The sequence below is a fragment of the Oncorhynchus masou genome, chromosome 29 (genome assembly GCF_036934945.1).
Source record: "Oncorhynchus masou masou isolate Uvic2021 chromosome 29, UVic_Omas_1.1, whole genome shotgun sequence".
Taxonomy (NCBI): domain Eukaryota; kingdom Metazoa; phylum Chordata; class Actinopteri; order Salmoniformes; family Salmonidae; genus Oncorhynchus; species Oncorhynchus masou.
The window spans coordinates 22,044,784-22,061,306 of NC_088240.1; positions in this window are offsets into that span (position 1 = coordinate 22,044,784).

Consider the following 16,523-nt stretch of genomic DNA (forward strand, 5'->3'; position numbering starts at 1 on the left):
TTATCAGACTTTTGTTTAGCGTAGCTTTGTGTTTCTTATACAGCCAAACATTTATTCATCCAGCCAATGCAGCTCTGCAAGCATAAATCTACTGGGCTGTCATGGTTCTGCCCGGCCCAACAGAGTTTGTGTGTGTTAGCTCCATCAGTGTGTGTGTGAGTGTTAGGGGTGGACGATATGAACAAACATTCATATCACGATTTTTTCCACTGTCCGGACGATAACGATATAATATCACGATATACTGTACCATTTAAAAAATATAATTTTAAGAGCACTTCGAACTTAATAAATAACAAAATATTGCTTTTAACCTTATAGAAACACATATATATAGATTTTTACTTCTGTGGTAAACCTGTGTAAACATGAAACATAAACAAAGGTGTATGAGTTAAATAAATATGCAAAAAACATTTTTAAAGTACTCAGGATGTAAAGAAAATTAAAACAGATTTTTAAAAACTTTTTCCTGACAAATATAAGAAGTGCGGTCATTTTTCAGCATAACACCGGTCATTATGAATTCAAGTTGTAAACCTTTTCAAACTAACTTCTTCAAGCATTAACCAGACAGTCTGTATGTTCCTCAGTTCACCATGTAACAACTCACTGCCTCCCTCTTCACAAGTTCTGCACCAGGAACACCGGCCTATTGACAGTTTCTGGATTCAAAGTTGCACTGTGGCATGTGACCACATTTGCCTCAATGCTAAATGCTCTCTGAGGGCCTGTGGCAGGGATGCAGAAGTATTTCTTTGTCAGACAACTCACTTGTGGGAAGTTGGATGTGTGAACTCGCCACCACTCCAAAGGATCAGACTGTCTGCTGCCATCAGAGTGTAGCTGTCCAGCTCTTTCTCCATGACCTGTCTCTGGGTTCTTAAGGCAGGCGCACTACTAGAAGCTCCCAAGGCTCTTCTTGAACTTATTTGCTGATTGTGGAGAGGTGGCAGCTTCTTTCTCTCTCACTCTGGTCGTCTTCAAGAGAGAAGTCTCCCACGGCTGTGTTCCCTACCAGGAGAGCTTCTGTCTCAGAGGCAGCTCCCACCTCCACCAGCTTCTCAGTGCTCATGTAGGTGGTCTTGAACCTGGGTCCAGAAAGGTAACCATGGTGAGCAGCTCATCTGTTTCAGGGTCGGTGTATTTTGTCATTCAGGTAACTGAGGACCCTCATCTTAATCTCTTGAGTCATTTTGGCTTCGCCCTCATTTGATTTCAGAACCTACGTCTTGAACAAATGGAGGACAGGCTTCAGATAGGACACACTCATGTATGTCTCTCCTGACGGGACATCTGTGAAATCCTGGAGGGGCTTAAGTGCTGCAGTGATAGATTCAAAGACATCCATGTCTTGCCAGAAGGGTGCAAGGTGCCATATTTTTTGTCTGCTGCCAGGACTTGTGTGATGGCCTTTTCTTTATTTTTTATTTTTGTTTGTGTCTTGGCCTTTTCCTGCTCCAGGACTATCCCCACCTTGTCAGGGATTCCATGATGAGCTTGTGGAGGGGCAGGCTCAGTGTATCCTGTGCACTTTGTCAAGGCCTTCTGCTTCTTCCAACTATAGGAAAATGTGCTGACCACTTTCTTGCACACTCCTGAGGCCAGGAAAAGTTTGTTTTGGACACTCCTCTCTGAAAAATAATAATTACATATGAATCACAATTACTCAATAGAAATAGCATTGCATCTCCTGTAATTACAACAATTTACAGCATGGACACTGGATATGATTACACATTTAATCCATCTATAGATTTACATAGAGAGCTATGTTGCTTTAGAAAATGGGATAATTTATTGAGTAGGCTATTTCTTATTGAAAGAGAGAGGATAGATGAATATATTGAAACCATAGGCTAATGTCTCAATTATAAATCAAATCAATGTAATCAATGAAATGGTTGGATATTGCACACATTTACAAATGACAAATATTATAGATTTATAGATTTAATACAATACTTATTCTGCATTTTAATTTGTTGTTTTTTAAGTTATGTAATTTTACTTACCAATAGCAATGTGTAGCCTATCCAAAAACACCCTAGTCTTGTCCATTTGTTCAGCTCCAATGACCATGAAAGTGTCTCCCTCAGCCCAGCTGCAGTTATTTCTCCGTTGTGGTCGTCTGGGAAATAAGAGGTCTGAAGGCATTGGCAGCTTCCAGTTGTCGTCAATGCAATGACTCGTGAGGCTAATGTATGGCTCTGTGGTCCGGCTTGACCATAAGTCGGCAGTGGTAGAGAAGAATGCAGTGTTATGGATTCGGTTAGCAACTCTGTCCTGCTTTTCTGTTGAGAGTTCTGGTAGACATGAAGTATTTATGTTTTTGGATCTCGTATCTTACATCTATAGTTCAAATCAACTTTCTGAAACCGTCTTTCTACACAGTTTGAATTGGTTCCATGTCTTTCGCTATGTGATTCGTAATCGGACTTATCTCATTCCACTTCTTGCTCTCCTTGTCATAGGGAGTACCACTAACGAATGATGCCTTGACTGAGTGCGGGTCTGGCTTGAAGATGTCTTGGGACTTGCTCCGGGCTTTGTTGCATGTATTCGGATAGATTCTTCATATTTGCGCACGTAGGGTTTTCAGGTGGGGAAAAATATTGCTGGTGTTTTCACCTTTGGCTTGCACAATGTGTCGACAGAACTTACAGAGCACCTTTTGTTGGTCGAGGTCGGATACCTTAAAGCCAAACCAGTCCCAAACGACAGAGGAGGCCCCCTACACGCAGATTGTGTGTAACATCCATGCTTCTAGTTTTTTCTTTGCTTAAAAAGGCTGTTTTTAGTAAAAGATAAAGAATTTGAACTAGCCCACTAGGCTGTGTGTGTGTGTGTGTGTGTGTGTGTGTGTGTGTGTGTGTGTGTGTGTGTGTGTGTGTGTGTGTGTGTGTGTGTGTGTGTGTGTGTGTGTGTGTGTGTGTGTGTGTGTGTGTGTGTGTGTGTGTGTGTGTGTGTGCGTGCGTGCGTGTGTGGCTGGTCCATTGTTGTGTCAGACCTGGGCTCTATATACGTCAACCCTCACTCACTCTTTCTCAGAGACAGATGGGAATTCTCCCAATCCTGGATGTGCCACATGCATCCATCACTGCTCTCCTGTTTTCCTGTCTCCTGGTGCCACACGACTGTCCGGTAGAGGCCGACCATGGCCGCTCCATCACCCCAGCCTGTCCCTTAACTGATACACTGTGGTATTAACCACTGCCTACTGACATCCTAGAGATCAGCTCTGGGAACAGGTTGGTGGTGTGTACACTATGTGTATTGGTGTGTGTGAGAGAGTGTATTCGTTTGTTTACTTACAAACTAATACGCATTTAAGTGTGTGTGTGTATGTGTATGTATGTTTATATGTGTGTGTGTGTGTGTGTGTGTGCGTGCATGCGTGCTTGTGCGTGTGTGTGAGCTCATCTGTATGCATGCTCTGTGTGCATGGTGAGTCATTGAGTCATGAGCTCTGCTTGTTTTGGAGCGCCGTCCGTCCGTTTACCACAAAGAGGATTTTACTCCAAACCGCTTAGAATCATACACACACTCAAGCACTCACACACACAGTCACATAACCACACAAAGCTTAAAATCACTGCTGCTTTGAAGTGTTCTAATCCTCCCTCTACCTTCAAACAACCCCTCCTGAATCTGGCCAGACCAAACTGCTCACGCCAGCCAGATTCAGCTCCACAGCTCATTGTGAACACATTTTATTTGCATTAGCAGATGAGCCTAGGTCCTGGATGTCATTTGATAGAAACTCCTACACTGGTCTGGGTTCTATTCTAGTGACTGGCATGAGAGTATGTGTGTGTGTGTGTGAGAGTAGTCTGTATTTGGATAAAAATAAGTGAGTAAATGTAGTAGTACACAGAACTACATACTGTAACTGTTCAGTGCACAGTGGAACTGCTACATTAATGAGTCAATGGGCCTACACCCACATACACAGGACTACCTTCATGTATGACTGCCCCAGTAAATCTCAGAATAATGTATTTTATAGACTCTTCTTAGCACACAGTTATTGTAAAGATTTATTAGCTTCTTCTCCACTGTACTCATCAAATCTGACTTTAATAGGGGTCACTTGCTTTATCTCTCTCTCTCTCTCTCTTTAGCTCTTTCTCTCCCTCCCTTGCTCTCTCTCTCTCTCTCTCTCTCTCTCTCTCCCTCCCTTGCTCTCTCTCTCTCTCTCTCCACCATTCCTGTGCCAGATGGGATCCGTGGTGCGTCATAGGAGAGCTTCCATTGTTTGGATTTGGCCTGTCACTGGAGAGGGCCATGGGCACCGTAACTGAATTTCCAAATAGAAACATGATTCTAGAGTGAACTCCAGTTCCCTATTCCAAGTATACAATATATTACAATATATTTCTATCTGAAGTTACTGCCGTGTAACATTGGACCCTGTTAAGCCCCGTCTCTCAGTGAGGTACTTTGAAAGTTCCCATTTGAAGGAACAAATAATGAAACACCCAACACTATCCATGTCTGGAATTGTCTTTGAAAATGTGAAAGTAAGATAAAGTAATATTATACTAATAAAGACAGAAACAACAAATAGCCTATGCTACGCTATTCAAGTCAAGTTTTTAAATCATTTGTTTATATATACATTGGCAAGAAAAAGTATGTGAACCTTTTGGAATTACCTGAATTTCTGCATAAACTGGTCATCAAATTTGATCTGATCTTCATCTAAGTCACAACAATAGACAAACATAGTGTGCTTAAACTAATAGGTTGTAAAAAGTATGTGAACCCCTAGGCTAATGACTTCTCCAAATGCTAATTGGAGTCAGGAGTCAGCTAACCTGGAGTCCAATCAATGAGACGAGATTGGAGATGTTGGATAAAGCTGCCTTGCGCATAAAAAACACTCACAAAATTTGAGTTTGTTATTCACAAGAAGCATTGCCTGGTGTGAACCATGCCTTGAACAAAATAAATCTCAGAATACCTAAAATGGAGAACTGTTGACTTGCATAAAGCTGGAAAGGGTTACAAAAGTAGCTCTAAAAGGCTTGATGTTCATCAGTTCACGGTAAGAAAACATGTCTATAAATATAGAAAGTTCAGCACTACAGCTACTCTCCCTAGGAGTCGCTGTCCTGCAAAGATGACTGCAAGAGCACAGCGCATAATTTTTATTTTATTTTATTTATTTCACTTTTATTTAACCAGGTAGGCAAGATGAGAACAAGTTCTTATTTACAATTACGACCTGGCCAAGATAAAGCAAAGCAGTTCGACACATACAACAACACAGAGTTACACATGGAGTAAAACAAACATACAGTCAATAATACAATAGAAAAATAAGTCTATATACAATGTGAGTGAGATAAGGTGAGGTGAGATAAGGGAGGTAAAGGCAAAAAAAGGCCATGGTGGTGAAGTAAATACAATATAGCAGGTAAAACACTGGAATGGTAGATTTGCAGTGGAAGAATGTGCAAAGTAGAAATAGAAATAATGGGGTTCAAAGGAGCAAAATAAATAAATAAATACAGTAGGGGTTGAGGTAGTTGTTTGGGCTAAATTATAGATGGGCTATGTACAGGTGCAATAATCTATGAGCTGCTCTGACAGCTGGTGCTTAAAGCAAGTGAGGGAGATAAGTGTTTCCAGTTTCAGAGATTTTTTACATTCGTTCCAGTCATTGGCAGCAGAGAACTGGAAGGAGAGGTGGCCAAAGGAGGAATTGGTTTTGGGGGTGACCAGAGAGATATACCTGCTGGAGCGCGTGCTACAGGTGGGTGCTTCTATGGTGACCAGCGAGCTGAGATAAGGGGGGACTTTACCTAGCAGGGTCTTGTAGATGACCTGGAGCCAGTGGGTTTGGCGATGAGTATGAAGCGAGGGCCAGCCAACGAGAGCGTACAGGTCGCAATGGTGGGTAGTATATGGGGCTTTACTGACAAAACGGATGGCACTGTGATAGACTGCATCCAATTTATTGAGTAGGGTATTGGAGGCTATTTTGTAAATGACATCGCCAAAGTCTAGGATCGGTAGGATGGTCAGTTTTACGAGGGTATGTTTGGCAGCATGAGTGAAGGATGCTTTGTTGCGAAATAGGAAGCCAATTCTAGATTTAACTTTGGATTGGAGATGTTTGATGTGAGTCTGGAAGGAGAGTTTACAGTCTAACCAGACACCTAGGTATTTGTAGTTGTCCACATATTCTAAGTCAGAACCGTCCAGAGTAGTGATGCTGGATGAGCGGGCAGGTGCATGCAGCGATCAGTTGAAGAGCATGCATTTAGTTTTACTTGTATTTAAGAGCAGTTGGAGGCCACGGAAGTAGAGTTGTATGACATTGAAGCTCGTCTGGAGGATTGTTAACACAGTGTCCAAAGAAGGGCCAGAAGTATACAGAATGGTGTCGTCTGCGTAGAGGTGGATCAGAGACTCACCAGCAGCAAGAGCGACGTCATTGATGTATACAGAGAAGAGAGTCGGCCCAAGAATTGAACCCTGTGGAACCCCCATAGAGACTGCCAGAGGCCTGGACAACAGGCCCTCCGATTTGACACACTGAACTCTATCAGAGAAGTAGTTGGTGAACCAGGCGATGCAATCATTTTAGAAACCAAGGCTATCGAGTCTGCCGATGAGGATGTGGTGATTGACAGAGTCGAAAGCCTTGGTCAGGTCAATGAATACGGCCGCACAGTATTGTTTCTTATCGATGGCGGTTAAGATATTGTTTAGGACCTTGAGCATGGCTGAGATGCACCCATGACCAGCTCTGAAACCAGATTGCATAGTGGAGAAGAAGCGGTGGGATTCAAAATGGTCAGTAATCTGTTTGTTGACTTGGCTTTCGAAGACCTTAGAAAGGCAAGGTAGGATAGATTTTGGTCTGTAGCAGTTTGGTCTAGAGTGTCCCCCCCTTTGAAGAGGGGGATGACCGCAGCTGATTTCTAATCTTTGGGAATCTCAAAAGAGATGTTGAGAGAGAAGTTGAACAGGCTAGTAATAGGGGTTGCAAAACTTTTGGCAGATAGTTTTAGAAAGAAAGGTTCCAGATTGTCTAGCCCGGCTTATTTGTATGGGTCCAGATTTTGCAGCTCTTTCAGAACATCAGCTGACTGGATTTGGGAGAAGGAGAAATGGGGAAGGCTTGGGCGAGTTGCTGTGGGGGGTGCAGTGCTATTAACTGGGGTAGGGGTAGCCAGGTGGAAAGCATGGCCAGCTGTAGAAAAATGCTTATTGAAATTCTCAATTATAGTGGATTTATCGTTGGTGACAGAGTTTCCTATCCTCAGTGCAGTGAGTAGCTGGGAGGAGGTGTTCTTATTCTCCATGGACTTTACAGAGTCCCAGAACTTTTTTGAGTTTGTGTTGCAGGAAGCAAATTTCTGCTTGAAAAAGCTAGCTTTGGCTTTTATAACTGCCTGTGTATATCTAACTTCCCTGAAAAGTTGCATATCTGCTGTTCGATGCTAATGCAGAACGCCATATGATTTATTGTGTTGGTTAAGGACAGTCAGGTCTGGAGAGAACCAAGGGCTATATCTGTTCCTGGTTCTACATTTCTTGAATGGGGCATGCTTATTTGAGATGGTGAGGAAGGCATTAAAAAATCAGGCATCCTCTACTGACGGGATGAGGTCAATATCCTTCTAGGATACCCGGGCCAGATTGATTAGAAAGGCCTGCTCGCTGAAGTGTTTCAGGGAGCGTTTGACAGTGATGAGTGGAGGTTGTTTGACCGCTGACCCATTAAGGATGCAGGCAATGAGGCAGTGATCGCTGAGATCTTGGTTGAAAACAGCAGAGGTGTATTTAGAGTGCAAGTTGGTTAGGATGATATCTATGAGGGTGCCCGTGTTTACGGCTTTGGGGTGGTACCTGGTAGGTTCATTGATAATATGTTGTCCAGAGCACAGCTGGGGGCAGAGGGTGGTCTATAGCAGGCGGCAACGGCATATTGACATTAAGGAGAGGCATGCTTAGCCGAGTGATCATAAGGGTCCAGTGAGTAGTGAGGTTGGTTTGGGTCACGGCAATTCAGACAGATAGAAGGGCCATGGGCAACAAGCAGGCAGAGGATGGAGGTCTGTTTTTAGCCACCTCGTGCGTTTTCGTCGGTAGATTAGTGGGGTTCTGTCACGCCTTGGTCTTAGTATTTTGTGTTTTAGTTAATTAGTTGGTCAGGCCAGGGTGTGACATGGTTTTATGTTATTGTGTTGTCGTATTGGGGTTTTTGTAGGCATTGGGATTGTGGTTGATTAGGGGTGTGTTTAGTTTAGGTTTGGCTGCCTGAAGCGGTTCTCAATCAGAGTCAGGTGATTCTTGTTGTCTCTGATGGGGAACCGTATTTAGGTAGCCTGGGTTTCACTGTGTATTTCGTGGGTGATTGTTCCTGTCTCTGTGTAGTTTCACCAGATAGGCTGTAATTAGGTTTCACGTTCCGTTTTGTTGTTTTGTATTTGTCTCAGTTATTTTCATGTATTCGTCATTTGTTTCATTAAAAAACATGAGTAACCAACACGCTGCATTTCGGTCCGACTCTCTTTCGACAAACGAAGAACGCCGTTACAGAATCACCTACCACACACAGAGCAGCGTGTTAACAGGCAGGAGCCACAGAAGAGGCAACAGAAGCAGCTTCAGTGGGAGAGGCTGCACCACTTGGAGAATTGGACATGGGAGGAAGAACTGGACGGAAAAGGACCCTGGGCTCAGCCTGGTGAATATCGCCGCCCCAAGGAGGAACTAGAGGCGGATAAAGCGGAGAGGCGCTGTTATGAGGAGGCAGCAAGGCGACGTAGATGGAAGCCCGGGAATCAGCCCCAAAAATGTATTGGGGGGGGGCTTACAGGTAGGAGACCTGCGCAAACTCCCTGTGCTTACCGGGGGGCTAGAGAGACCGGGCAGGCACCGTGTTATGCAGTGGTGCGCACGGTGTCCCCAGTGCGGGTGCATAGCCCGGTGCGGTATATTTCAGCTCCGCGTATCGGCCGGGCTAGATTGAGCGTCGAGCCAAATGCCATGAAGCCGGCTCTACGCATCTGGTCCCCAGTGCGTCTCCTTGGGCCGGCTTACATGGCACCAGCCTTGCGCTCGGTGTCTCCGGTTCGCCTACATAGCCCAATGCGGGCTATTCCACCTCGCCGCAATGGCAGGGCGACCGAGAGTATTCAACCGGGTAAGGTTGGGCAGGCTCGGTGCTCAAGAGCTCCAGTGCGCCTGCACGGTCCGGTCTATCCAGTACCACCTCCACACCCCAGCCCTCCGGTAGCAGCTCCAGGCTTCCTGTGCGTGTCCTCGGCCCAATACCACCAGTGCCAGCACCACGCATCAGGCCTACAGTGCGCCTCGCCTCTCCTGCGCTGTCGGAGCCTTTCTCCTCTCCTGCACTGCCGGAGCCTCCCGCCTGTTCAGCGCTTCTAGAGCCTTCCTCCTCTACAGCGCTGCCGGAGCCTCCTGCCTGTTCGGAGCAGCCTGAGCTGCCAGTCTGCATGGAGCAGCTAGAGCTGCCAGTCTGCATGGAGCAGCTAGAGCTGTCAGTCTGCATGGAGTTGCCAGTCTGCATGGAGCTGCCAGTCTGCAAGGAGCTGCCAGTCTGCATGGAGCTGCCAGTCTGCATGGAGCAGCTAGAGCTGCCAGTCTGCATGGAGCAGCTAGAGCTGTCAGTCTGCATGGAGCAGCCAGAGCTGTCAGTCTGCTTGGAGCAGCCAGAGCTGCCAGTCTGCATGGAGCTGCCAGTCTGCATGGAGCTGCCAGTCTGCAAGGAGCTGCTAGTCTGCAAGGAGCTGCCAGTCTGCAAGGAGCTGTCAGTCTGCAAGGAGCTGCCAGTCTGCAAGGAGCTGCCAGTCTGCAAGGAGCTGCCAGTCGGCAAGGAGCTGCCAGAGCTGTTAGTCTGCATGGAACAGTCAGAGCTGTCAGTCTGCAAGAAGCCGCCAGAGCTGTCAATCAGCATGGAGCAGCCAGAGCCGTCAGTCAGCATGAAGCAGCCAGAGCCGTCAGTCTGCCAGGATCTGCCAGTCAGCCAGACTCTTCCAGATCTGCCAGTCAACCAGACTCTTCCAGATCTTCCAGTCAACCAGACCCTTCCAGATCTGCCAGTCAGCCAGACTCTTCCAGATCTGCCAGTCAACCAGACTCTTCCAGATCTGCCAGTCAACCAGAATCTTCCAGATCCGCCAGTCAGCCAGGATCTGCCAGAACTGCCAGCCAGCCAGGATCTGCCGGATTCAACTACCTGGCTGGGCTTCCTCTCAGTGCTGGGCTGCCCCTCAGTCCCGACCTTCCCCTCAGTCCCGAGCTTCCCCTCAGTCCCGAGCTGCCCCTCAGTCACGAGCTACTCCTCAGTTCAGTGGGGTTCTGGGTGAGGACTATTAGGCCATGGTCGGCGGCGAGGGTGGATTATCCCAGGACGCGAAGGGGAGGAACTATGACATTTATGGAGTGGGGTCCACGTCCCGAGCCGGAACCGCCACCATGGACAGACGCCCACCCGGACCCTCCCTATGGTTTTGAGGTGCGTCCGGGAGTCCGCACCTTAGGGGGGAGGGGGGTTCTGTCACGCCTTGGTCTTAGTATTTTGTGTTTTAGTTAATTAGTTGGTCAGGCCAGGGTGTGACATGGGTTTATGTTATTGTGTTGTCGTATTGGGGTTTTTGTAGGCATTGGGATTGTGGTTGATTAGGGGTGTGTTTAGTTTAGGTTTGGCTGCCTGAAGCGGTTCTCAATCAGTCAGGTGATTCTTGTTGTCTCTGATGGGGAACCGGATTTAGGTAGCCTAGGTTTCACTGTGTATTTCGTGGGTGATTGTTCCTGTCTCTGTGTAGTTTCACCAGATAGGCTGTAATTAGGTTTCACGTTCTGTTTTGTTGTTTTGTATTTGTCTCAGTTATTCTCATGTATTCGTCATTTGTTTCATTAAAAAACATGAGTAACCAACACGCTGCATTTCGGTCCGACTCTCTTTCGACAAACGAAGAACGCCGTTACAGGTTCCGTGTGGTAGAGGAGACCAATCCCATTGGCAAAACAGATATAGTTATAGCGATCCAAGAAAATTGTCCGATGGACCTATTCAGATAGCAGCCTATAAGACAGCTAACGATTAGAGGACCGCAGATGGGCGTTCAGGTAACGTTGAGACGGAGGGGCCAGTTGCATAAGTCCCTCGGGCAGATAACGTCGGTAGTCCAGTCCTGAAGGCCCGGTGGGGCTCCGCGTCCGCAGTAAAATGGGTCCGGATAGGTATTTGTAGCACAGGAGTGGCTGATGGAACTCTTCAGCTGGCGAGCTCCGGAATAATTGATGTTTGCTCCGGGACCAACATAAGCCAATTAGTCACTCGGATAGCAGCTAGCTAGCTGCAAAATCCAGGTGTAAATGATCCAGGTGTAAATGTCTAGAGCTTGCGGTAGAAATCCGTATGCTCTGGTCTGAGTCGCTTTGTACAAAACTGGCGATAGCTTTTCTAGCTAAAGGATAGCTGATGAGCGCCAACAGTGGTTAGCTGAATACTAACGTTAGCCAGTGAACTGGCTAGCTTCTGGCTAGCTGCTGGCTAGCTTCTGTGGTGGATTTCAGGTTTGATGTGAATAATACTTTTTGAGAATGCTCAATAAGGTTTTAAGAAAAAACCTAGAGTGTCAGCTAAAGACTTACATAAATCTCTGGAACATGCTAACATCTCTGTTGACGAGTCTACGATACGTTAAACACTAAACAATAATAATGTTCATGGGAGGACACTGCTGTCCAAAAAAACATTGCTGCACGTCTGAAGATTGTAAAAGAGCACTTGGATATTCTGTGGACAGATTAAACTACATTTGAGTTGTTTGGAAGGAACACACAACACTATGTGTGGAGAAAAAAGGCACAGCACACCAACATCAAAACCTCATCCCAACTGTAAAGTATGGTGGAGGGAGCATCATGGTTTGGGGCTGCTTTGCTGCCTCAGGGCCTGGACAGCTTGATATCGTAAACTGAATAATGAATTCCCAAGTTTATCAAGACATTTTGCTGGAGAATGTTAGGCTATCTGTCCGCCAATTGAAGCTCAACAGAATTTGGGTGCTGAAACAGGACAACGACCCAAAACACAGAAGTAAATCAACAACAGAATGGCTTCATGTCACGGCTTTCGTTGTGGGAAGGAGGAGCGGACCAAAATGCAGCGTAGTTGTGATTCATTTTATTTAATACGGAAACTATACATTTACATTTACATTTAAGTCATTTATACACGATAAACTAACAAAACAACAAACGTACGAAAACCGAAAACAGCCCTATCTGGTGCAAAACACAGAGATAGGAACAATCACCCACAAACACACAGTGAAACCCAGGCTACCTAAATATGATTCCCAATCAGAGACAACGACTAACACCTGCCTCTGATTGAGAACCATATCAGGCCAGACATAGAAATAGACAAACAAGACATCCAACATAGAATGCCCACTCAGATCACACCGTGACCAACCAAAACATAGAAACATACAAATAAACTATGGTCACGGTGTGACACTTCAGCAGAAGAAATTTGCCTTCTGGAGTGGCCCAGTCAGAGTCCTGACCTCAACACGATTGAGATGCTGTGGTATGACCTCAAGAAAGCAGTTTACTCCAGACATCCCAAGAATATTGCTGAACTGAAACAGTTCTGTAAAGAGGAATGGTCCAAATTTCCTCCTGACCGTTGTGCAGGTCTGATCCGCAACTACAGAAAATGTTTGGTTGAGGTTATTGCTGCCAAAGGAGGGTCAACCAGTTATTAAATCCAAGGGTTCACATACTTTTTCCACTATGCACTGTGAATGTTTACACGGTCTGTTCAATAAAGACATGAAAACGTATAATTATTTGTGTGTTATTAGTTTAGCAGACTGCTTTTGTCTATTGTTGTGACCAGAAGATCAGATCAAATTTTATGACCAATTTATGCAGATATCCAGGTATATCCAAAGGGTTCGCATACTTTTTCTTGCCACTGTATATAGATAGATACAGCAGAGAGATAGATAGAGGACATAGAAGGTGTGTGTGTGTGTTTGTGGTGGAGCTAGTTGGAGCTACAGTATGTTTAGGAGGGCATCTATCATGGTACAGCTACGTGGATAACAGACAGGCATCTATCATGGTACAGCTACGTGGATAACAGACAGGCATCTATCATGGTACAGCTACGTGGATAACAGACAGGCATCTATTGTAGTACAGCTACATGGATAACAGACATACATCTATCATGGTACAGCTATGTGGATAACAGACATACATCTATCATGGTACAGCTACGTGGATAACAGACATACATCTATCATGGTACAGCTACATGGATAACAGACAGACATCTATCATGGTACAACTACTTGGATAACAGACATACATCTATCATGGTACAGCTACTTGGATAACAGACAGGCATCTATTGTAGTACAGCTACATGGATAACAGACAGACATCTATCATGGTACAGCTACGTGGATAACAGACATGCATCTATCATGGTACAGCTACATGGATAACAGACATACATCTATCATGGTACAGCTACATGGATAACAGACATACATCTATCATGGTACAGCTACGTGGATAACAGACATGCATCTATCATGGTACAGCTACATGGATAACAGACATACATCTATCATGGTACAGCTACGTGGATAACAGACATACATCTATCATGGTACAGCTACGTGGATAACAGACAGACATCTATCATGGTACAGCTACGTGGATAACAGACATACATCTATCATGGTACAGCTACGTGGATAACAGACATACATCTATCATGGTACAGCTACGTGGATAACAGACAGACATCTATCATGGTACAGCTACATGGATAACAGACAGGCATCTACCATGGTACAGCTACTTGGATAACAGACAGACATCTATCATGGTACAGCTACATGGATAACAGACAGGCATCTATCATGGTACAGCTACTTGGATAACAGACATACATCTATCATGGTACAGCTACGTGGATAACAGACAGACATCTATCATGGTACAGCTACATGGATAACAGACATACATCTATCATGGTACAGCTACATGGATAACAGACATACATCTATCATGGTACAGCTACGTGGATAACAGACATGCATCTATCATGGTACAGCTACATGGATAACAGACATACATCTATCATGGTACAGCTACGTGGATAACAGACATACATCTATCATGGTACAGCTACGTGGATAACAGACAGACATCTATCATGGTACAGCTACGTGGATAACAGACATACATCTATCATGGTACAGCTACGTGGATAACAGACATACATCTATCATGGTACAGCTACGTGGATAACAGACAGACATCTATCATGGTACAGCTACATGGATAACAGACAGGCATCTACCATGGTACAGCTACTTGGATAACAGACAGACATCTATCATGGTACAGCTACATGGATAACAGACAGGCATCTATCATGGTACAGCTACTTGGATAACAGACATACATCTATCATGGTACAGCTACGTGGATAACAGACAGACATCTATCATGGTACAGCTACATGGATAACAGACAGGCATCTATCATGGTACAGCTACTTGGAAAACAGACATACATCTATCATGGTACAGCTACATGGATAACAGACAGGCATCTATCATGGTACAGCTACATGGATAACAGACAGACATCTATCATGGTACAGCTACATGGATAACAGACAGGCATCTATTGTAGTACAGCTACGTGGATAACAGACATACATCTATCATGGAACAGCTACGTGGATAACAGACAGGCATCTATTGTAGTACAGCTACATGGATAACAGACAGACATCTATCATGGTACAGCTACATGGATAACAGACAGGCATCTATCATGGTACAGCTACTTGGATAACAGACATACATCTATCATGGTACAGCTACGTGGATAACAGACAGGCATCTATTGTAGTACAGCTACATGGATAACAGACATACATCTATCATGGTACAGCTATGTGGATAACAGACATACATCTATCATGGTACAGCTACGTGGATAACAGACATACATCTATCATGGTACAGCTACATGGATAACAGACAGACATCTATCATGGTACAACTACTTGGATAACAGACATACATCTATCATGGTACAGCTACTTGGATAACAGACATACATCTATCATGGTACAGCTACGTGGATAACAGACATACATCTATCATGGTACAGCTACGTGGATAACAGACATACATCTATCATGGTACAGCTACTTGGATAACAGACAGGCATCTATTGTAGTACAGCTACATGGATAACAGACATACATCTATCATGGTACCGCTATGTGGATAACAGACATGCATCTATCATGGTACAGCTACATGGATAACAGACATACATCTATCATGGTACAGCTACGTGGATAACAGACATGCATCTATCATGGTACAGCTACATGGATAACAGACATACATCTATCATGGTACAGCTACGTGGATAACAGACATACATCTATCATGGTACAGCTATGTGGATAACAGACAGACATCTATTGTAGTACAGCTACATGGATAACAGATAGACATCTATCATGGTACAGCTACATGGATAACAGACATACATCTATCATGGTACAGCTACGTGGATAACAGACAGACATCTATCATGGTACAGCTACGTGGATAACAGACATACATCTATCATGGTACAGCTACGTGGATAACAGACATACATCTATCATGGTACAGCTACGTGGATAACAGACAGACATCTATCATGGTACAGCTACATGGATAACAGACAGGCATCTACCATGGTACAGCTACTTGGATAACAGACAGACATCTATCATGGTACAGCTACATGGATAACAGACAGGCATCTATCATGGTACAGCTACTTGGATAACAGACATACATCTATCATGGTACAGCTACATGGATAACAGACAGGCATCTATCATGGTACAGCTACATGGATAACAGACAGACATCTATCATGGTACAGCTACATGGATAACAGACAGGCATCTATTGTAGTACAGCTACGTGGATAACAGACATACATCTATCATGGTACAGCTACGTGGATAACAGACAGGCATCTATTGTAGTACAGCTACATGGATAACAGACAGACATCTATCATGGTACAGCTACATGGATAACAGACAGGCATCTATCATGGTACAGCTACTTGGATGACAGACATACATCTATCATGGTACAGCTACGTGGATAACAGACAGACATCTATCCTGGTACAGCTACGTGGATAACAGACAGACATCTATCATGGTACAGCTACGTGGATAACAGACAGGCATCTATCATGGTACAGCTACGTGGATAACAGACAGGCATCTATCATGGTACAGCTACGTGGATAACAGACAGACATCTATCATGGTACAGCTACGTGGATAACAGACATACATCTATCATGGTACAGCTATGTTGATAACAGACAGACATCTATCATGGTACAGCTACGTGGATAACAGACAGACATCTATCATGGTACAGCTACGTGGATAACAGACAGAC